Source organism: Pelophylax lessonae (genome assembly GCF_965119305.1).
Source record: "Pelophylax lessonae genome assembly, chromosome: 2".
Lineage (NCBI taxonomy): Eukaryota > Metazoa > Chordata > Amphibia > Anura > Ranidae > Pelophylax > Pelophylax lessonae.
In genome coordinates, this window is record NC_138769.1 from 499,095,456 (window position 1) to 499,119,717 (window position 24,262).

Sequence of the window (24,262 nt, forward strand, 5' to 3'; positions counted from 1 at the left end):
GTTTGAAATCAATTATCTGCTTTTTGCTTACACTGACCTTCATAACTGCCATGCTCCAAGTCATAAACAGATATTAAAATTAAACAGGCAATGATAAACAGCCATTTTTTGTCAGAAAACACCATGAATTAATTTAATTAGTTTTATCCATGTGTTCCATCATGGGTAATTTGAAAGCTAGCAAAGAATCATAAAGGTTGAAGTTCTACAGTGTACATAGACCTTTAATTATCATGCTAAATTTGTGAATACATAATTTATTCAATATTCTCAGAGGTATTCAGTATCTAAACACTTGAAAACATGAAGCAATACATATATCTATGGCGTGGAACAAAACTAAAATTTTAAAGGGGCTTTTGACTTTACTTCAGTGAGAAAGTGGATATGCAAACATTTCTACCACTAAATTACTTTGGGGCATATTTACCATAAAAAAACCCAAATAACTTATTCACAAAGCAATTGAAATCTCTATATGAATAAAATGTAAACTTTGCAACACAATCTAATATATATATATACAGTATATATATATATATATATATATACTTATATATGTATATATACAGTATCTCACAAAAGTGAGTACACCCCTCACATATTTGTAAATATTTTATTATATATTTTTCATGTGACAACACTGGAGAAATGACACTTTGCTACAATGTAAAGTAGTGAGTGTACAGCTTGTATAACTCAACACACAGCCATTAATGTCTAAGCCGATGGCAACAAAAGTGAGTACACCCCTAAGTGAACATGTCCAAATTGGACCCAAAGTGTCCATATTTTGCGTGGCCACCATTATTTTCCAGCATTTCCTTAACCCTCTTGGGCATGGAGTTCACCAGAGCTTCACAGGTTGCCATTGGAGTCCTCTTTCCATCCTCCATGACGACATCACGGAGCTGGTGGATGTTAGAGACCTCCTCCACCTTCCATTTGAGGATGCCTCACAGATGCTCAATAGAGTTTAGAAACATGCAAAAAAAAGGAGTGGGACTAGGACATAAAACAATCAGGACTGAGAAAAACCGAAAGAACCCAGATGTATCTCAATCACCCAGCGCTCATAGACCATAAATAAATTGAGTATATATCACAAATATAAAATATAGCTGCTGCCTAAAACATATAAACCATAAAAAACAAGGTGCATATCACTCCTGGGTGGAAAACATGCTGCTCAGAATACGGCTTCACACTGATGACTCCTGACCAAGTTTTCCCAAATTCTTTTCTACTGCTTTGACATAATCTGATATACTCTATAATAAAGTTTGGAGTACAGATTGCCTCAACAGTAATAAGGCAGAAGGGCCGAAAACTGCAATAGTCTTAGTGGAGAGACAAAGAGTCCCCGATATGCATGTTACCTGGCACCTGCTGTGGAGATTCTGACATCCTGAAACTGGAAATGTTCAAATCTTTCTGGGTTTACTAAGAATGGGGGCTCGACAATGACCCTTTGTGAATTTACCTGTAACTCCAAGCTCAAAAAGGAGCCAGGGCAACATCACGAACAGGAAGAGTGTTTTAATACTCGAGTGGAGCGGTGGATGAGTGCGGTCCCGATGTGCCGTAGATGATGATAAGGGCCCATTTATCACGAATATCTGGTAAGTGAGTTTCTAAAGGGTGTGGTGCACTTGGTGAGGTGAAAGGGATAATTTTGTTATCTGTTTCAGCATGGGTGATCATCCCCATCCTTGGGCCTTTGACGGACATTGTGGACCTTCTATGTATACAATATATGGTCCTATTTGGGCCTTTATGGACATTGTGGACTGTATTTATTTGTATATATTTAGGTGGTCCTTTATGGAACATCTTTAGCACTGCTTGTAGATATTTGCCTTCTGGTACCTATTCGAGTAGGAGTGATATGCACCTTGTTTTTTTTTTTTTTTTAGGGACTAGGACATGAATTATAACCTAGGCACACAAGTGGTTAATAAGCAGGATCTAAGACTTTCTGATGGTGTGGAAAATTGTTTAATGTAATAAAAATAGTGCAATTACAAAAATTCACTTAGTGCCATAGAATTATGGTGACCCGTGTCTTCACCCAAACATTAAAAACAAATGCCTTGTGTGGCTGTGGATCAGCTGGTTAATCAACATCCTGCAACACTGAGATTATAAACACTGTAGTAAACGAGTGAGTAGGGATGAGCTTCGAGTTCAAGTCAAAGCTAAGTTTGACTCGAACATCAGTTGTGCGATCGTTCGTCGAATGACAAACATATGTGCTTCTTCGTGGGAAATTTGAGTGCCCATCCATAATAAACTGCACGCATGCTGTGCGTTCAGCTCGTTATGTGATTGGCCAAAGCATGCACCCTGACCTCTTGCTTTGGCCAAATAAATTATCTCTGCCATAATTGGACTAAAGGCAGGCTGCCTTTAGCCAATCATGGCTCAGGGGCCAAATACACGCCCCACACTACATAAAAAGCTGCAGCGTGTAGTGTGATTGTGCGGGTGAGGAGACAGGGAGAGGAATGCGTGTGAGGCAGGGCGAGGGTAGCTTTTTTTGGTGTTTGTCAGACAGTGCAGAGAGACATTCCTAGCAGTGAAGGGAGGGGCAGGAACGTGTTTGAGGCAGGGAGAGAATTGTTTCTTTGCAGTTTGTCAGACAGTGCAGTGAGACATTCCTAGCAGTGTAGGGAGGGCAAGGAACATGTTTAAGGCAGGGAGTGAATTGTTTCTTTGCAGTTTGTCAGACAGTGCAGTGCCAGTGAGACATTCCTTGCAGGGAGGGAGAGAGATTTGTGCTTTTTACAAGTTCAGAGATCAGATAGTGAGAAGTATATTCAGTAGTGCGTACCATAGACCATATACCATACATAGATCTCTATATATAGGGCTATAGATTACATCATATCAGTGAGAGTAATGTTAATCGGTCACTTGCGTACATCCTATAAGCAGCACAGCTCATCTATAGGGCTATAGATTACATCATATCAGTGAGAGTATTGTTAATCGGTCACTTGCGTACATTTTATAAGCAGCACAGCTCATCTATAGGGCTATAGATTACATCATATCTGTGAGAGTATTGTTAATCTGTCACTTAAGTACATCCTATAAGCAGCAGAGCTCATCTATAGGGCTATGGATTACATCATATCAGGTCATTATCTATTGGTCCATTGCGTATACCCTATATTGATCTGTATCAACATCATGTTTGAAAGGCAGACGCTCACAGGCCACGAAAAGAGGGCAAGCAGCCTCTGTGTCCATTGTGAAAAGTGGTGGTCACAGTCGACATAGTGCATCCTCTGCAGGCGGGGCACGCCCCTTCTTTATTTCTGGTGCTGCCTGTGATATTTAGCCACAACATGTGGAAGAGTTGGTGGAGTGGATCAATAAGCCGTCCTCATCCTCCTCATCCTCTGACACCCACACTTACAGTAGTTTGCCTTCCACAACAGCTGCCAAAGTGGCCCATTCCACAGCCTCCTTCTCCACAGCTACTCCTTCGGTCACCCTACCATCATGCACGGAGGAGTCCCCTGAACTATTCGATCATAGTGTCAGTGACATGCTGCTGGAGGATGTGCAGCAATTTGAAAGCTGTGATGTTGGTTCCCAGGTTGATGAAGGGAATAACATGAGCCAAGAGAGAGGGGGTGACAATGACGGACAAGAAACCAGCAGTCATGTTGCCAAGCTGAAGCATATTGCCAAGTTTGCTCCAGTGACGAGGAGGGAGGGGATGATGAGGTCACTGACTGTACTTGGGTGCCTGACAGGATAGAGGAGGAGGAGGATGGGGAGGATGAGGAGGATGCACAATTCCAACAAGGCAGGATGTGCTCCAGGGGCCGCCATAGCAGTAGGCGCTAGCTTGGCGAAATTACTAGCATTACAACTACTGCCTTTTCATCTGATAGACTCTGCTCCCTTTTGCAAATTTGTGGAATGTGCTGCACCACTCATGAATGGAGGTTTTCATCTGGCAGGTCCCAAAAAAGGCATTTATTTACACGTAAGGCCATTGCAGCTCTCTAGCGTCATGTGGAAGGTAGTGTTTTGGCCTTGTTGGACAAAGCGGTCAGCAGGAAGGTGCACATTACTGCAGGCATGGACAGGGATGTTACATTTCTCTCACGGTGCAATGGGGAACTCTGCTGGCAGGTGGGAAAGATGCAGGACAGGGTTCGGTGTTGCAGCTTGTTTTGCCACCACGCCTCCAAAAAGCTGGTGCTGGTTCTGCCACATCTGGCTACTCCACCTCCTCCTCCTCCTCCATGTCCTTTTCTGCTCAATTGTCCTCTGAAGCAGCAGTGCTCCCTAAGCGTTCAAGGGGCTACACAAGCAGTCAGGCTAAAAGATGCCATGCTGTGCTTCAGTTGGTCTGTATAGGGAATAGGAGTCACAACGGTGCAGAGATTCTGTCAGCTCTGCAGGGGCAGGCTCAGAGATGGTTGACGCCACGACAACTTGAGCCAGGAATGGTTGTATGCAACAATGGCCCCAACCTTCTCTCCGCCCTCCGACAGGGACACTTGACGCTTGTTCCATGCTTGGCACATGTTCTGAATTTGGTGGTACAGTGTTTTTTGAGCAGATCCCCAGGCTTCCAAGATCCCCTGAGGCAGGCCAGAAAAGTCTGTGGCCATTTCCGCCATTCGTTCAATGCCAGTGCTTGCTTATCTGACATTCAACAGGAATTCAACCCGCCTCATTTTTGACATGCCCACCAGGTGGAACTTAACGTTGGCAATGCTGCAGCGGCTGCATACGCAGCAGAGGACCATCAATAAGTACCTGTGTGGCACAAGGACAGGGTCAGGGAAGCTTGGCTTTTTTTCGCCACGCCAGTGGCTTTTGATAAAGGATGAATGCATCGTTCTGTCACCATTTGAGGAGGCCAAATCAACAGGCAACAGAATTGGACTCCTTTTTGCAACAGGAATACCCCAAGGATTTGTATTGAATTCTACCTATATATGCACTTTACTAAGTCCTGACTGGATATAGCTATTACCCGTTATCCTCATCAACAATTGGTTATCCTTATAGTCTGTATTAACTGTCGGATAAATAACTCCATTCATGACTTAAGTAGTTTCATACATTAGTGCAGCGTGATGCTTAATTGGATATGTATTCTTAGAACTTTGAGATCTTTTTCTTCATTCAGCTCACCATTTTACTACAGTGTTTATAATCTCAGTGTTGCAGGACATTGATTAACCAGCTGATCCAGAGCCACACATGGCATGTGATTTTAATGTTTGGGTGAAGACAAAGGTCACCATAATTCTATGGCACTACGTGAATTTTAGCAATTGCACTATTTTTATTACATTAAACAATTTTCCACACCATCAGAAAGTCTTAGATCCTGCTTATTAACCGCTTGTGTGCCTAGGTTACGATTCTTGTCTTATTCCCACTCCTTTTTTGTATGGTTGCATTTTTTTTTGTTTTACAGCAGGACACTACGAAAGTGGTTTGGACACTGATTGGGTATTATCTATTGGTACATGCAGCCCCATCTGTACTGTGACATACTGAAGCAGAGCATGATCCCCTCCCTTTGGAGACTGGGTCACAGTGCAGTATTCCAACATGATAATGACCCAAAACACACCTCCAAGTCAACCACTGCCTTGCTAAAGAAGCTGAGGGTAAAGGTGATAGATTGGCCAAGCATGTCTCCAGACCTATTGACTACAAAAAATGAACAGATGAGGCTGCATATATACTGTATGTATATGTATGGGAAATCTACTTCCCACACTATTTGTAGTTCATAGTATCTAAATCTTTATTGGCTACATACTAAAACACACTGGTGACAAGCTAACACATTTCAGCTGTAACAGCCTTCCTCATAGCCCTAATACTTACATGAGCACAAGGGTATGCTGTTCTTATTGTGTAGAAGAGGAAATCTAATTCCCACACCATTTGCAGTAACTTGGAGAGATTAAAAACTGAAATGTCTCCACCACCACAGCTGTACATTGTCTTTAATATCGGATAAGAGAGCGGAACCATCAGCTGTCAGCTGCAGCACAAAACATCCCCTTATAGCACTAACAACATCAAATTGTTAAAAAGTAATTGTAGGATAAACCTAAGAAGGTTATTAAAGTAGTTCTAAAGGCTGAAGTTTTTTTTTACCTTTTTGTATTCTATGCATGAAGGTAAAAGCTGCTCCCCCAGCTCCCCCACTACTCACTGCAAGCAAACAATATCCAAGCTCAACTGTAGGTTCAGCTTCAAGTGGCTGAGTACTGGTGCTCTAGCTATAGTGCTCCCACACTCAAACAATTAGATCCATAGTAACATCAAGCTGGCAACTCATGTAGTCCATAATATCCAAATCTTTATTGACTACATACTAAAACTCACTGCTAACAAGCTATGCATTTCAGTTGTAACAGACTTCCTCATAGCCACAAGACTTACCTGAACATAATCTTGATCCAGCAATGTGCACCAGAGCAGCTGCTCTCCTGGCTCTCTCCCCTTGGCTCATTGGCTGCTACACAGCTGTCAATCACAGCCAGTGGGGAGCGAGCAGGGGGTGAGGCTGAGCCCCTTCTGTGTATCAATGGACACATGGAGCAGGACTCAGGAGCAAGCATGTACAAGTGTCCTGATAGCAAGTGATTTCCTTTGGGGGCACTCAGCAGGGGGGGAGGAACCCAGAGTGCTGGCAGGGGATCTAGGAAGAGGAAGATCGGGGCTGCTTTGTGCAAAACCATTGCACAGAGCAAGTAAATATGACATGTTTTTTTTTTTTTTTTTATGTTTTTGCTTTGGTATCACTTTAAACATTCCACTCCAAATCATGATCGGGCCATGCAGAGTTACTATTAAGGTGAAGAAAGAGAGACGACCCACATAAAAAATTAAAAAACAAAAGTTCTCTTGTGGAACCTGCAGCCAATGTCCTTAAATTCTGTGAATCCATGAGGTAAATCTTGAGACTTCCTGATGGACAAATCTGGGTTCCAAAACATTCTGTTAATTGTCAGAGTGTGGGAGTGGAATATGTAATTATCTGTGTATGTGGTACCTACTATATATGGGCAAGACAAATACAGTGATCACGTATATCTGAAATTAAATGAAAACATTTTTACACATGTCAGCCAATATGGTGGCCTCTTTCATAGCTCTCATGCATCACTCATTACATTTTATGCATTAGCTCACATTTAGACTTGTGAAAGTACAAGTGGCATTGGTTAACCACGGGCAACACTGTATGCAAATTACATTTATATCATTTTTCTTCGGAAAAGCTTTCTTTTGGTGGTATTTGATCACCACTAAGTTTTTTTTGTATTATTATATCAACAACAAACATAAAATATATATATATATATAATATATATATATATATATATATATATATATATATATATATATATATATATATATATATATTTATATTCTACTTTCTGTTATAAAACATATCCAATAAAATCAAATTTCTTCATAAATTAAGGCCAAAAAGTATTCTGCATTAGTGTCACTAGTGATGTCAGTGTCAGTTAGTCAGTTAGTGTCCATCCCAGCCAGAATTTAATGAAAAGAACCTCTGTCCAACTGTTAAGCATGGGGGTGAATCATTCATGCTTTGGGGTTGTATTGCAGCCAGTGGCACAGGGAACATCTCACAAGTAGAAGGAAAAATGGATTCAATAAAATTTCAGCAAATTTTGGATGGTAACTTGATGCCATCTGTGAAAAAGCTAAAGTTAAAGAGAGGATGGCTTCTACAAATGGATAATGATCCTAAACACACCTCAAAATCCACAGGGGGTTACATCAAGAGGCGCAAACTGAAGGTTTTGCCATGGCCTTCACAATCTCCTGACCTCAACATAATTGAAAATCTATGGATAGACCTTAAAAGAGCAGTGCGTGACAGACAGCCCAGAAATCTCAAAGAACTGGAAGACTTTTGTAAGGAAGAATGGGCAAAGATACCTCAAACAAGAATTGAAAGACTCTTGGCTGGCTACAAAAAGCGTTTACAAGCTGTGATACTTGCCAAAGGGGGCAGTACAGGATATTAACTCTGCAGGGTGCCCAAACTTTTGCAGACACCATTTTTTTTGTTTTCTGTTATTTTGAAAGTGTAAATGATGGAAATAAAATCTAACTTTTGTTGACATATTGTAAGAATGTCTAATCTGTAATTTGATGCCTTTTGGAGATTTTTCCATCTTTCCTTGGCTTCTTTATGCACATTAATACAATTTTTTACCTGGGATGCCCAAACTTTCGATCCCCACTGTAGACACTATACTAGTAATGGTGGTTATAATGTGCCAGGCAAACTGGTGCTAACTGACACTGGATGGGAGGGACACTAACTGACTAACTGACACTGACATCACTAGTGACACTAATGCAGTGATCAGTGATAATACTGGACATTGTACTAAAGACACTGGTTGGGTGACAGGAGTGATCAGGAGGGCAATCGAAGGGTTAACTGTGTGCCTAACAAGTGTATGAAAGTGTATGTGTGCTGCTTTTGCTTACTGATCATCTGCCTGGAGTTTCTCTTTGCTTTCAGTTCTGAACGGTAACTGAAAGCACAGAGAAACCCATCCAGAACTCTGTGCTGTGATTGACCACAGCCAATCAGCAGGTATACAGCCAAAATGTTTGTCTGTAAACTGCTGACAAACTCATGCTGCATCTAATCAAATCAAATGTCTAAACCAGGAAGTACACCGCAACGTATGGGAATGTCATTGTAAATGGCTTTTATTCAATGAAACAAGGTGGATATACACTTTAAAGGCCAAAAAGCACCTGGCAACTAAGCTATAAACCATTTTTGTAACTATATAAAATGGCAGTCTAAGAGAATAGTTCTATAAAAGTGCAAGATGCCTCAAAGCTGTCACAATGCAACATATGTGTTGATGTGTAAATATTGTATCTAATGGTAATAGGTTGGTGATATTAGATACACCTTGCACAGGATATAGCAGTCTATCTATCATACTGCATTATATATTGTATAGTAATGGGAATGCTCTCATTGCTATTAACAATAGATTGTGTCTTAAGAGATTGGTGTTATTATTGAGACATGCGAATATTGTGTGCTGTATCTGATAGTTGATGGTTCCTCTCCTTTTTCTGTATGTGGGGACCATACAAATGTGCTGTAAAACGTTTCAGTTTTAGTTTTAGTTTCAGGTACTACAACTGGTGTGGAGAGTAGGGATGATTGAACTTTTGAAAAGTTTGGTTCGACCAGAGCACCAGAACTTCCAAAAAGTTCGGCCCGGATTTCAGAACCCCATTGAAATCAATGGGACCCAAACTTCAGTAATCAAAAAACCCATTTTGAAGCCCTAAAACCCAATAAATGCCCCTAAAAAGTGCCTAGGGTTCTGGGTCATGCCCCAGAGACTATTAATCACACAAAAAAAGTTCTTAAAAATTGTCATTTTTAAAAGAGAGAGACAATTATTGAAAAAATTATTGAAAAAAAAATGAGATTTTTTGATTTTGACTTTGGATTTAGTGTCTGGGGGGGTCTAAAAAGTGTACCTGTAAAGTTTCAGCTCTGTAGCATGTCCAGAACCAGAAAAAAAAAAGATTGTTTCTATTAGGTCACTTATAGAACAGGGATATGGCTCCGCTATTTTCACACCTTGCCGGTTTTGTAGCAAGCGTTTTTTTGGGCATTTTTTGGGGGACTTTGGAGGCAGGCTTCTAACATCAGAACTTCTGTGTAGGGGTATATACACACACACACATGTATGTATATATACACATACACATATATCGGTGTGAAAGTAGCAGGACACTATGCTTGCGCTAATGAAATAATTAACAGGCATATGGCTCCGCTCCTATCACACTTATATATGTGTATGGGTATAATACATATAAGTGTGTGTGTATATATACCCCTATACACAAGTTCAGATGTCATGCCTGACTCCAAAGACCCCAAAAAATGCCCAAAAAACGCCTGCGCCAAAAAAAAACCGCCCAGGTGTGTTATTGCAGGCTTTTTTTTTGAGCATTTTTTTGAGGTCTTTGGAGTCAGGCATGACATCTGAACTTGTGTATAGGGGTATATATACACACACACACTTATATGTATTATACACATACACACATATAGGTGTTATAGGAGCGGAGCCATATGCCTGTTAATTATTTAATTAGCGCAAGCATAGTGTTCTGCTCTTTTCACACCTATATATGTGTAGGTGTATATATACATACATGTGTGTGTATATATACCCCTATACACAAGTTCAGGTGTCATGCCTGACTCCAAAGACCCCAAAAAAATGCCCCAAAAAAAAGCCTGCAATAACACACCTGGGCGTTTTTTTTTTGGCACAGGCGTTTTTTTGGGCATTTTTTTGGGGTCTTTGGAGTCAGGCATGACATCTGAACTTGTGTATAGGGGTATATATACACACACATGTATGTATATATACACCTACACATATATAGGTGTGAAAAGAGCAGAACACTATGCTTGCGCTAATGAAATAATTAACAGGCATATGGCTCCGCTCCTATCAGAAAAACTTAGAATAAATGAATAAAAGCAAATTTATGCAGCGCTAGCAACAAGTTAGTGATAAAAATATGTAAATTATACCTATCAATATTAAATATATAATGATAATTCAATAACATTTAAAGTGCATAAATTTCTGTGATACTTAAATATAGTGCATGATTAAGCTAAACAAATTAATAAATATAATTTCCAAAGGAGAATAAAAAAGTTAAAGTGCATAAATGGTGAAATATAGTCCTTATTGATCCAAAAGGTGCCAAAGTGCCAAGTGAATAAAGGTGCTTGTATGGTGAAGGTGCCCTCTTGGTTCCCCACTCACCGGATTAAAATTGTATGAAAGCCCTTGGTTTTATTGCACATTTGCCCAGGATCTGATATGGGATTCCTCCGATGTGACCTCCGTGTTGAAATCGTCCCAATTAACTTGCCCAACATGCCCAATTAACTTTTTTATCCTGTAAGTATTCAATTATTGCTTTGGGGAAATAAAACTTACCTTATGTACTTCACGATGTATGGCCCTCTCTTCCTTTAACGGTGATATCGGAGACGATTTCAACACAGAGGTCACATCGGAGGAATCCCATATCAGATCCTGGGCAAATGTGCAATAAAACCAAGGGCTTTCATACAATTTTAATCCGGTGAGTGGGGAACCAAGAGGGCACCTTCACCATACAAGCACCTTTATTCACTTGGCACTTTGGCACCTTTTGGATCAATAAGGACTATATTTCACCATTTATGCACTTTAACTTTTTTATTCTCCTTTGGAAATTATATTTATTAATTTGTTTAGCTTAATCATGCACTATATTTAAGTATCACAGAAATGTATGCACTTTAAATGTTATTGAATTATCATTATATATTTAATATTGATAGGTATAATTTACATATTTTTATCACTAACTTGTTGCTAGCGCTGCATATATTTAGCAATGACATAGATCCTCTGTTTATGTAGAATAGTGTTGATATCTTAAATTACCTCTATCTTCCAGATGAAGAAGAACACAAAACACATTAAAGTTAGCAATCTCTACCTCACTCCTCAATCCTCATTTAACTGTCCACAATACAAAATACAGTATACTCAACCAAGGGTGATCATTGGATAATACGTATTTGTAAAAACATGCATATGTACAATTTGCACAGGCTGTAAATGAGGTAATTCTTACAGGTACTATAGTAGTTAAAAAAGTCCCATTATTTTACATAAAATTTTGCAGCTCTTTAGTTCTTAGACATCTATAGCACCCTTGTCCTCAGCAGGGTTGCTAATAAATTTAGTTGTGCTAGGTGGTAGTTAGCCTGGCTGATTTATAGTCTTGTGGTCATTGGGTTTCCCTCTTAAAGCGGTAGTATCCCGCTTTTTGACACTTTTAACTACAGGTAAGCCTATAATAAGGCTTACCTGTAGGTACAATTAATATCTCCTAAACCGGCACAGTTTAGGAGATATTTGCAGTGCATGCAGCCGCTCACGCGAGCGGCACATGAGCTCTGAAGGTCGGGGGGACCTTCAGTTTTCCTTGCCGGGAGCTTACCGGAAAATCACTCACGCGCGCATGCGTGGGAGTGACGTCATCGTGGCTCCGGCCAATCACAGCGCCGGGGCCGCCGAACCCGGAAGAGACGCCGAGGGATCATGGCAGTGCCCGCAGCGGTGTCCGGGGGTCCGTGTTGGGGCTTCCTTCTAAGGTAAGTAATACATAATGAGCTAGTATGCGATGCATACTAGCTCATTATGCCTTTGTCTTGCAGTTGTTTTTTGGGGTTTACAACCGCTTTAATCCTGGTTTGGCTGTAATTCTCCTTTCTGTCAGTAGGTGGCACTGTTACCTTTGGCATTAGTGTGGTGAATTACAGTGAGTCAGTTTATGAATATGTATGTTTCTCTTAGTCAATCACACTGGTAGCTGAGCATGCTGGGAGAAGCTATGCATTTGGAGGAAGTCAGGTGATCTATCTCTTACAACACAGACTCCTGTCTGGGTGGGTGTGGGAGGAACAGCTGCTGCTGGGTAGGCCTGAAGTCTGAGGCCTAACCATGTGCTCAGGGCTCTGGAAGGGAGAGCCTGCACACTACTTGGAAGAGTGAAGGAAGGGAGGAAGACCTGAGATGGAGTACCAGAGGTGAATCTGCCATGGACCAGGGAACCATGGAGAGCCTAGGAAAGCATACAGAGAGAATCATCCTCAGAGTTCCTGCACCTTCCTTGAGTTACATGCTGTTGCTATAGGAGACAGCTGATGCTACAAAGTACAGATTGCTATAGGAAACTGGACCCAGGGGAGAAGAGTTGCATCCCAGGTCAATCCATCGCTTAACCTCCCTAGCGGTATGATTCTGTCAGGAAATCTGTACCAAAAGCGGTACAATTCTTTCCATGGAAATTTGGCGTTATGTATTAAAGGCCTACAATTCTTAGTAATTACTGACTTAAAACTTACCAAAACAAGACTCTAGTAGACATCCCAGATGTAATGAATTTGAAACACAAACACATGAATTATAATCCAATCAATAATAGAATTTTATTCAAGAAGGCAAGGAAAAATAATGAAATTTGTCAAAGAAATTCAATACACATCCTGAGTGTGAAAAAGTTTGAAGCAGGGCACTAGACAAAGTCCGACATTGCAATCTGGGCAATAGTACCTTGTTTCCTTTCGGACTTTTCTTCCATTGCCATCCTTTTTAGAACAGCAGACGACGCACATCCTGGTAGGCGCCAACTTTTTTGGGGTGGGCGGTACAAAGTCCACAAAATGACGGCCTGTCAGGCGCTCTGGATTGCCAACATCAACAGCACGTCGTCCGGGTCTGTTTGCAGATACTGATGATGGTGTCGGGTGGTTGATGAAAATCTGCTCAGCCACCTTCCAGATAAAGTCCGAATGAAAGAGGGGTATGGCAGTGTTGGCTTTGTAAAGAATATAGGCGTTCCAGAGGCACTGTTCAAGGAGATGCCTAAAATCTTTTTGTAATACTTTTTTTGTTGCTTCCGCATCGCCGGGTAAAAGGTCATTGCCTGATCGGCTGGATCGACACCTCCCATCATGTGATTGTAGTCGATCACGACTTGCGGCTTCTGCATATCTATTCCATGTTTTGTGCGGACCATGGCAGTGGTGGTGTTGTGCACGGTGCTCATGAGACACACGTCCTTTTTGTCTCGCCACCGCATTGCCATCATTTTACCCTTTTGAAAGGCAACCATCTCTCCTTTTTTTAGCTTTTTCTTGCTAAACATGGATGGCATGTCCCGCCGCTTTGGACTAACAGTGCCATACCCATCTGTTTTGTTTCGGAGCAAAACTTCAAATAGTTCCGGAGAGGTATAAAAGTTATCTGTTGTAACGCAATATCCCTGGTTCAAAAGGGGGTCCAGCAGTGAAAGGACAGAGGATGTGGCCATCCCATAGCCGCTGTACTTGGGATCGAACTTTGTACCTTTCCCGGTGTAAATTACAGCATTCCATATATATCCTGTGGACGACTCACAGAGCATGTAAGATTTGATCCTGAACCGCGCTCTTTTCGATGCAATATATTGGATCCAGCTCAGGCGTCCCTTGTAGGCCATGAGACTTTCGTCCACACAAACATCCCTGTCTGGCACATAGGTCTGCTGGAAGTTTTTGACGATCATTTGGTACACCTCCCAGATTTTCTTGAGTTTGGGCGCAGGATGCGTGGCCTCATCAAACTCCTCGTTGTTGGCAAAATGCAAATTTTTCATTATCAGAGAAAAACGGACATCACTGTGCCAAAAAATGTGGCCAGCATCTTATTCGTGGTCCAATACCATTTTTGGAGTGGTTTTCCACCACCCCCTGAAGGATGATGAGTCCTAGAAACTTCCAGATGTCCTCGCTACTGACTGGTTCCCATTTTCTGGAACGGGAAAATTTGGCGCGCAGCGTAGCGGACTGCTGCTCCTGGTAGCGATTGGTTTCAGCAACTATCTTTAGAATTACCTCCTCCGTTAGAAATAACTTGAGGTACGCCAGGGGGTTGTCTCTCTCCACGTCAACCTTCATCCCCGGAGAACCAGTGAAAGGGAATCTTGGGGGCGCTGCCTGGTCCGCGTCGCTGTCTAAAGGGCACCAAGTGCGCACATCACTTAGGTCAGGTGCGGGATCATCGGCGTCACTTTCGGGATCAGTGTCGGTGCCAGAGTCAGATGACAGCTCTCCGCACGACTCACTGTCGCTCTGTTCTGCGAGCATCTCCGTGTCGCTGCCGCTGTCGCAGTCGCTCAGCTCATCCAAAAGCGCATATGCGGGACAGCACTTTTTTGATGCCATTTTCCAATTATTTTTATTCACGCAAAGGACAATGGCAAGGGGGCACTGAGAGGGCACTGTGTCTTTTACCACTTTTACCAAAGTGATACAGTGTAATCCTCTCAGATTACACTGTATCACCTCCCTTTTATATGTTAGTGTTTGGTGTAACTTTGAATTTTACTCCCAGTTCCGCTCCCATACAGCATTGCTGCTGCAGGGAACGGAACCAGGAAGTGATCACACCGACAGACGAGCGGCAGAGATCTCGCTGGCGGTCACAGCAATGAGAGCTCATCGCTGGATCACCAGGATAAGGTAAGAGACGCTCCGCTATGCTGTCTGCATAGCTCTGCCATTCACCCCGAGCGTGACTCGGGGATACCGCTAATAGCAGAAAATTCCTACCCCGAGTCACGCTCGGGGATACCGCTAGTGGGGTTAAAGGCTCTTTTCCTGTACTGTTGTCTGCCTATTCTACAATTTTCTCTAAGGAGTCTGCCAATCTTCCATTTTTGAAGAAGGGTGTCCTGTGCTCTATCCGTCTCTCCCATTTTGTTCCCGTTGTGAGAAATAAACTTCTCCTTGTTTAAGCATAAAAGTGACTGGTGCCCATCTTTCTATCTTGCACACCACCCACCATGCCTAGTAATCTGCACCCTAAGGAGGAATGTCGGCCCTCCCTGTCTCTGGGGGTCACCACAAGACCTGTGGAGGTTGGGGAGGGAGCTACACATCGATAAACTCTCAGGTACAAACACTTTTTTTGTTTATGTTTTTTTACAAAACCTACTAATTATGCAATGCTTTACACATTGCACATGTACATCAATCATTATACACAAGGTTATTTTTTAAAAACAGAGAAAAAATTTGATAACATGATGAATGAGTCATCATATGAAAATTTTACAGGGCCATTGTACAAAACATCCCAGATATATATATATATATATATATATATATATATATAAAAAACACCAAAATGAGGAAAAAAAGGCAATAAACTCATATTTTTGTGATCTTTATTTATACATAATTTTTAGACAGTCCAAAAAGCAACTTGAAACCTTTAAAGAGATAGTACACTTTTTAAACTGTTTTCCCCCCTTGTAAACAAGAAGCAGCATTTTAGAAGTAAATTGTTGTCTGTTGTAGTAAAAGATATTCTGCACAACTATGCAAGCTGTATAGGTGGGGTAGAACGAGTATACACCCATTTAATATTTTCTTTATTTGATAAGAACAGCATCATTATTCATTATTATCTAAATCCTGACAGGCCAAAAGTTGAATATATATGGCAGTAATAGCATCTATCATGTCACAAAGAATCAATGCTATTTTGGTCTTCTTCTATATATTACCTATTGGAGATAGCAGAGAATTTAAGGTCTACTTCAGAAAAAGAAATGTAAAAATCATACCCAAACTAAGCAGCAAAAATGCATATTTAACAAGTCCTCCAACCCAAAGCAATTAATATCTAATATTGTCTCAGAGTTCTAAATATATGCAAGTCAATTCTTCATTTTTTTCTTTTTTTGTCTTTTGTTTTTATACACATAATAGAGCTTGCCATGTATGTACATGACAACACCTTAAGGCATAATTGATGCCTAAACAGATCATACTGTATATGTTTTCATAAGCCATTTCTTTGGCTTTGTCAAGTTATTTTTTGACCTGTTTGAATGAAATGATCTGTTATATAGGTACATGCAGCTTTCTTTATCACCAGGGACTCATACACCACCTTCTTTCACCCAGAGATAATCCTATGCCAATATATCTTGTAGAATATGTTTGAAGATATTTGTCTTTTTTGCTATTCAATTTTTGGTGGTGAACTTGTATTCTGTTTGTGATTATTTTCAATATGCCAACTAATACTTTTAGTTTATTCAAGTAATGCCAAATTCACACCCAGGAAGTCATGATAGTAGTTGGTATCCTGGTTTGGAAAGAAAGGATCATCTAACAGAGCAAAGTGTATTATTTTTTCTTTAAATTCCAAACAAGGTAAACGTACCTGCTCTGTACAATAGAATTGCATAGAGTGGCCCCACTCTTCCTCTAGGGTCCCCCGCTAGTGCTCCTAACTCCTCTTTTTCACGGTGTGCCATCATAGGAATCTGTTTCCTATAGTGGCACACCTACATGCCCAATCCCAAGCCAAGCTGCTTGCATCCATAGACACAGACAACACATCTTGTCCCCAACCCCCTCATCTCAGGATGGAAAAGCCAGTAAGAGCAGAGAGCCACTACAGATGGGCACAGCGCTGAATCAAGTGAGGACTCGAGTAAGTAATAGGGGGGTGAGGGAGTGATACAGATACTGGAAGATTTTGTACCTTCATGCAGTTAAGGTAAAAATGTTTAGGCTTTATAATCACTTTAAAATAAATAAATGAAATAACATTATATATACTTTTAAATGTGTGTGTGTTTTTACATTTCACATAACTGAACACACTGGTAAATGGGTAAAAAACAAACAGGGATGAGCTTCAGATTCAGGCTGAACATGAGTTTGACTTAATCCTAGCATGTTTGCAGATTGGATGAATTAACAAACTGACCATATTTGGCTAGCTGACTTGCCCAAACCTCTGGCTGTTGTTTGTTAAACATTACCTAGGAGTTTTTATTTTTATGGGGGTAACACTACCATCACAAAATGACAGACTCTAGGCCAGCTGGTATTCATAAACGGATCAGCAGGAAATCCTGACAGATGTCATTTAACCAAACAATGTCACCCATCATCCCTGACCAATTTGCTGTTGGTCTATCACTTTTGATAAGATTAGTGGTGGGATCACGTGCCTTTTACATTGGGAGGATACATTACAAGAGGGGGCAGAAAAGCTCCTGTTAGGCACCTTGTTCCCATATTGAGGGGGTCCCTCTGTTGAACAGACTGTGGTACACATCTAAAATTTGGCCAGTTCCCGCTGATTTTTGGTACATTTATACCCAGCTTTAGGCTGTGGGAACAGCAATGTCTTTGGCAGTTTCAAGTGCAGTGGAGGATAGGTGGGAGACCAGTCGTGCAGCTGAGAGACACTCTGTAAGAGTGGGGGATAAGGTAGGTATAATTGCTTTTTATGTTTCCCTTGGCATAAATTAGCATTTAACGTGATTGTAAAGTCTTGCTTTTTCATATAAAAATAATAGACATGTATACTTACCTGCTGAGTCGCAGTGAATTTGCACAGAGCAGCCTAGAGCCTACTCTTCTTGGGTCCCTCTTCTGTGATCCTGCCCCCCTCCTCCTGTTCAGTCCTGCCACAGCAAGCAGCTTGCTATGGGGGCACCCAAGCTGAGTCACAGCTCATTGTGTCCATTCAGACACAGAGCTCTGACCCAGCCCAGACCCCTTTCTCCCCCGACTGGCTAGCTGACATTGATTGACAGCAGTGGGAGCCAATAACGCCACCGCTGTGTCTCAGCCAATCAGGAAAGATAATCTCCGTCAGCTGAGACACTCGTGGACATTGCTGGACAGAGAGGGACCTCAGTTAAGTATTAGGGGGCTCAGGGGGGCTATTGCACACAGAAGGCTTTTTATCCTAATGCATAGAATGCATTAAGATAAAAAACCTTCTGCCTTTACGCTTCCTTTAACTCTTGCAGTGCTAAAGGGTCCCTACTGCAAGGGTCAATTTTTCTTTTAACATAAACAGCTACATAAATAAATATAATTAATCTTGACAGATTACTTAGACAATGAAGAGACAGCTATTGCAAGTTTACGATGTTTATATAACATAAATATGAGCTTCAGTTTCAGATATGCTTTCAGAGGCCATTGAAATATTATTATCCATGTATTACGTTGTTGTCAAATTTCCAGTTCAGTCAGGTACAACAGGAAGCTACTGAAGATTAATCTGAGCTTGTATAAGAATTCACTCAGGGTCCATTAGGAATTTATCTCTTCTAGTTTTCCAGTATTTTTAAAACAGAAAAATGTATTAAAATGACAGTTTCATAACACAGTTCTCATTCACGATTAGTGTCAAAAATGTTAAAATGATTGAACCACTTGGTTCAGTTATTAATTTAAAAGACTCTAGTGGTATGCACTCCTTTATTATTAAAATAGGTTCAGGGAAGCAAAGCATATGAATAATTATATGCTATGCCCCCACCAAAATAACTTTTACTTTTTTTTCAGGGACAGGAGTGTGCACTTTATCTATAATTTGCCCAAAAAGATTGACTGGTTTCCAAGGCCCCCCATAATATTATTGCAAGCTGATAAAACTGTTAGAATACTTTGGTAAAGGTAAATCAGTCAACCACCAACCAGGATCATTTTTGCCTGTTTTTGAGGTTCAGCAAACTAAATGGGTGTTCAGCCTCATATTATTACCCATGCTAAATGTGAGAAGCTCAGGGCTCCTAATTGTTAGGGAGACAGCAACCGCCAGCATCGTAACAACTAATAATGTATCCCCACCTGTTAGCCATGATTCCCAGCTGCAAAGTGAATGGTAGGAATTATGAAAAAAAAAAAAAAAAGATGATATGGGATCTCCATATGGGTTCCCCTGCAAGACTCATACCATACCCTTAAGGACTGAAATGGATTTTCAGGTGGAAAAAAAAAAGATTGTGTGAGGCCTCCACCTCAAACCTATTGGGTCTGGTATGATTTTTTTAGAGGGAACCCCAGGCAAAAAACAAGAAAAATTCATACCAGACCCTTACCTGAGCATGAAGCCTGGCCTTGCCAGAAGGCCCCATTGGCAAAATATCCTGTTCCCATGTTGATAAGGACAAGGGCCTCTTTACCACAAACCTGGCCCTGTGATTGTGGGGGTCTGTGCCTGGGGGGCATATTGGAATCTGGAATCCCGCTTTAACAATAAGAGGGCACCCAGATACCGGCCCCCACTATGTGGATGAGTATGGGGTACATAGCACTGCAGTTGTTCTTATAAGATGTTTGCTCCATCTTATACAATGAAGTTGATATATTGGGGTTGATTTACTAAAACTGGAGAGTGCTAAATCTGGTGCAGCTCTGCAAAGAAACAAATCAACTTCCAAATTTATTTTTTTTTGTCAAATTCTAATTGAACAAGCTGAAGTTAGATGCTGATTGGATCACAAACCTAGAGCAGAGTTCATCCCAGGGGCGTAGCTACAGGGGTCACAAGGATTGCTATTGCGATCCGGCCTCATGCTCCGGGGGCCCGTGCAGCCCCCCTGTACACCTGAATATGAGGGGCGGCAGCCTATAGAGGAACCGGTCCACTCATCTTCCTCATGCAGCTGCTAAATGCCCGTTTTTCCTACTCTCCCTCCAGCTGGCATTCAGCGGCTGCAGGAGAGGAGGGGATTGTTTCCACTATTGGCTGCCACCTCTCCTATCCAGTTTTCCTCTGCTACCTTCAGCCAGGCCCCTGTCCTCTCTTGCTCTCTCCACTGGGGCCAGATCTAGGGGGGTGCTGTGCTCACACAATGCACACATGGAGGAAAATTGTGAATAAAAAACAAATGTATCATCCTGTTTCCAGGCTGCAGAATCTGAGTGCTAGGCACTGCATACCAGCTCTGTCACCGCCCAATGTGGCGCTGCTTGCTTCTTGTCACAGGATCCTGTGTGACTTCTCTTCCATTCATACCCAGATCCTGCTGCTTTCCAGGAGCAGACCACGGCTGTGTGGAGGCGGGATCAGCATCATGAGGAGCGGGGTAATGATGCTATTCTAACTGCACTTGCAAAAGCCCAGGAGAAAAGAAATTCCACTTTCCATGTAGATATGTAAATATGGGGGGGCAGGGGTATGATTGTGTACACTATGACAGAAGGGGGATTTGCATCCATAGTCACAGACAACACATCTTGTACCGCACCCCCTCATCTCAGGATGGAAAAACCAGTAAGAGCAGAGAGCCACTACAGATGGACACATCGCTGAATTGAGTGAGGACTTGGGTAAGTAATAGGGGGGTGAAGGGGTGATACAGATACTGGAACATTTTGTACCTTCATGCAGTTAAGGTAAAAATATTTAGTGGAAGAGATTGTGGCTGTGCACACTGTGACAGGCTAATCTGGGTGCGGGGATGGATTGTTTCTGGGCAGACTGTGACAGGCTGATCTGGGTGGGGGGGGGGGGGGGGGGGTGGATTGTTCCTGTGCTGTCAAGGTCTTACCTTGTCTTCCTGTTGGCAGCCATCTTGGACATGCGCAGAATGCTGTCTTTATTAAACTCTGTTTGCATCATCACTTGCCTGATGCCTGGGCATTGCTCATTGATGAGGTTGCACATCTATATATATCACCTGTTTGCTTGCAGTCCTTTGCCCTTGTGTTTGTGCTTCAAGGTGCATCACTGCTACCAGTCTTCTGTTCTCCGTGTTCCTCCATACATGACCTGGCTTGACTGACTACTTTCCTGGCTCTCGATTCCGCATCAGCAGACGACCTGGCATCAGCAGTCTATCCACCTCTGGACTTGACTCAAGCTTAGATGACTACACGCTTCTAGACTTGATCCCGACTTGGATGACTACCCGCTCTCGACTTGACCCCGGCTGTTCCTGATTTCACTCCTCACTCTTGCTGTGAGTTTATTGTCGTTGCTCTAATAAGCTGCTTTTTTTGCTTGCATCTTTGTGTGGTCTGATTTTCTGATACCCTGACATGTGCACACTGTGACAGGCCAGTCTATCCCCCAATATAATCCCCCTAGGTCAGTCTGTCTCCCAGTACAATCCTCCCATTTCCCAGGTCAGTGTGTCCCCTAGTATAACCCCCCATGTCAGTCTGTCTCCCAGTATGATCCATCTAGGTCAGTCTGACTGACCTGGGGTGATTGTACTGAGGAGCAGATTGACCTGTTGGGATTATAATGGGGGACAGATTGAACTGAGGGGAATTATACTAGGGGACATAATGACATGGGGGATTATAATGTGGGACAGACTCACCCGGGGGCAATGGTGGAACTATCAAGGTTGCAAAGGTGGCCCTTGCAACTGGGCCCTGGCATTCTGCCACTGTTGGGGCCCCAGCTGGTTTGCTGTCTGAAGGACTTTGAGCTGAGAGCATCTCACTCATACAGCCTCGAGTCTGCACTGACAGTTCCCCCTCCCTCGCACAGATGGGAGAGGATAGAACTGATCATTCAGCTGCTGGGCTTCACACTTACTGCGGTGCTCGGCTCTCTTCCGTCCCATCAGTGCGAGGAAGGGGGAACTGTCAGTGCAGTCTCTGTGCTGTATGAGTGAGATGCTTTTAGCTCAGAGTCCTGCTGAGGAAGCACTGATAGGTGGCACTGATAGGCTGCACTGATGGGCACTAATGGGCACTGATAGGCTGCACTTTAGGCAGAACTGATAGAGGCACTGATAGGTGGCATTGATGAGCACTGAAGGGTGGCACTGATAGACTGCATAGATGGGCACTCAAAGGGGACTGTATATGTATGGCGGCAAGGTGGCTCTCCTACGCAGGATCATGTACCTAGTACTTGATCCTGCACTTCCAGATCTGGGACACGCATTTGCGCTCCCGGCGACTCACTCCTGCTGTGATTAATAACACCGGCACCCGCCGATCATTAGGCAGAGATCCAGAGTGCCTATGTTAGCAAGGCAGCTTGCCGTTCTGTAAGTAGGTAAGGTATGGATTCTGTTTTCCTGCAAAGCAGGAACGTGGATCAATGCCTTCCCATAGTTCAAGCACCTCCCTCCCTCCCACAGGCTAGGCACACAGTTAACCCTTTGATCGCCCCTGATGTTAACCTCCTTCCCACATAGTGTCATTAGCAGTGAAAGTACATATTTTTAGCACTGATCTCTGTATTAGTGTTGCTGGTCCCCAAAAAGTGTCAAAGTGTCAGTTAGTGTCCAATCTGTCTGCCGCATTATCACAGTCCCGCTATAAGTCGCTGATTGCCACCATTACTAGTAAAAAATAAAACAAAATCCATAAATATATCCCATAGTTTGTAGACGCTATAACATTTGCGCAAACCAATCAATATACGCTTATTGGAATTTTTGTTTACCAAAAATATGTAGGAGAATTCATATTGGCCTAAATTGATGACATTTTTTTTATTTTTTTACATTTTTTTATTGGATATGATTTATAGCAGAAAGTAAATGTCAAAATTGTCCGTCTTTTTTTGTTTATAGAGCAAAAATAAAAGCTGCAAAAGTGTTCAAATACCACTAAAAGAAAGCTCTGTGGGAAAAAATACATCAATTTTATATGGGCACAGTGTCGCATGACTGCACGATTGTCAATTAAAATAATCTAGTGCCATATCGCAAAAAATGGCCTGGTCATGAAGGGGGAGTAAATCTTCCGAAAGTCAAATAAAGAACTAGGGACAAAGACACAATCTGAAGACCCTATAATCCATGTGGTTATGAGTTTGTATACTGAAGTTTTGAGATAACCTTGGGATATCATCTTCATCTACTCTATACGTCGATGGTCCACCCATAACCACAGCAATAAAGAAATTATGCATGACCCTGTGCGGGATGGTATGATCACTGCTGGAGTTAGAAGACACTGAAAGCATCTCCAGCTGAAACTTTGCTTAAGCTCAGAATTGAGGGCACACCTGGAGGCCACAACAGAAATGATTGCCACCTCTGTAATTAACATTTATTCACAACAATGTAAAATAAAGAAGACCAGGCTGAACCAACCAGGACTGTCCAAGATCGAGCCAGTCTGCAACCACAATGTTTACTAGGGAACAGGAGAAGAGATGTTATCAAGTAAGCTACAAGGTTTTGTATGAACCCCAGACACTGGCCTGTTTCAGAAAAAGGCTACTCTACATAGTGGGGAAGTAGAAGAGGACTTGAACCTGATCACACCAGATGACTGCCCCTAAGGGGCGCCAGAAGTTACAGCAGAATTGAGTATAGACAATGCAGGCCTCTTGGACATGCACTAGATGAAAAGCCCATGTTAAAAGAGAGTACATAATTGCAATAATTATCTACCCAGACTTATAGAGCATCAAGAAAGGTTATGCAACAGGTCATGCAGAAAATGAGGGAATGAAATGCTGCCCTGAGAGGCCAGGAAAGCTCCATATAGGATAATATATCTTTCCCGAAGAATGAACTTAAAGCTAGTGAACTTATAGTCAATAACTAAGGATAAGCTAATTGCTCAGTCTGAACCAAGCTGACTGTTTGGAGGGAGCCAAAAATATTACTATATATAAAAGCAGTATTTATACCGCTTCTATAAATGACAGCATCCCATTGTCACTGGTTGCTATGGAAACAGTGGGGTCTTGCACCCACAGTATCTATAGGAATCACTGATGTCATTGAGAATCCCTGGCCATATTTGGGCAATGATGTGACCATTATCCCTGCTCCTTCTCTTAACTAGCCAACGACAGCTCGG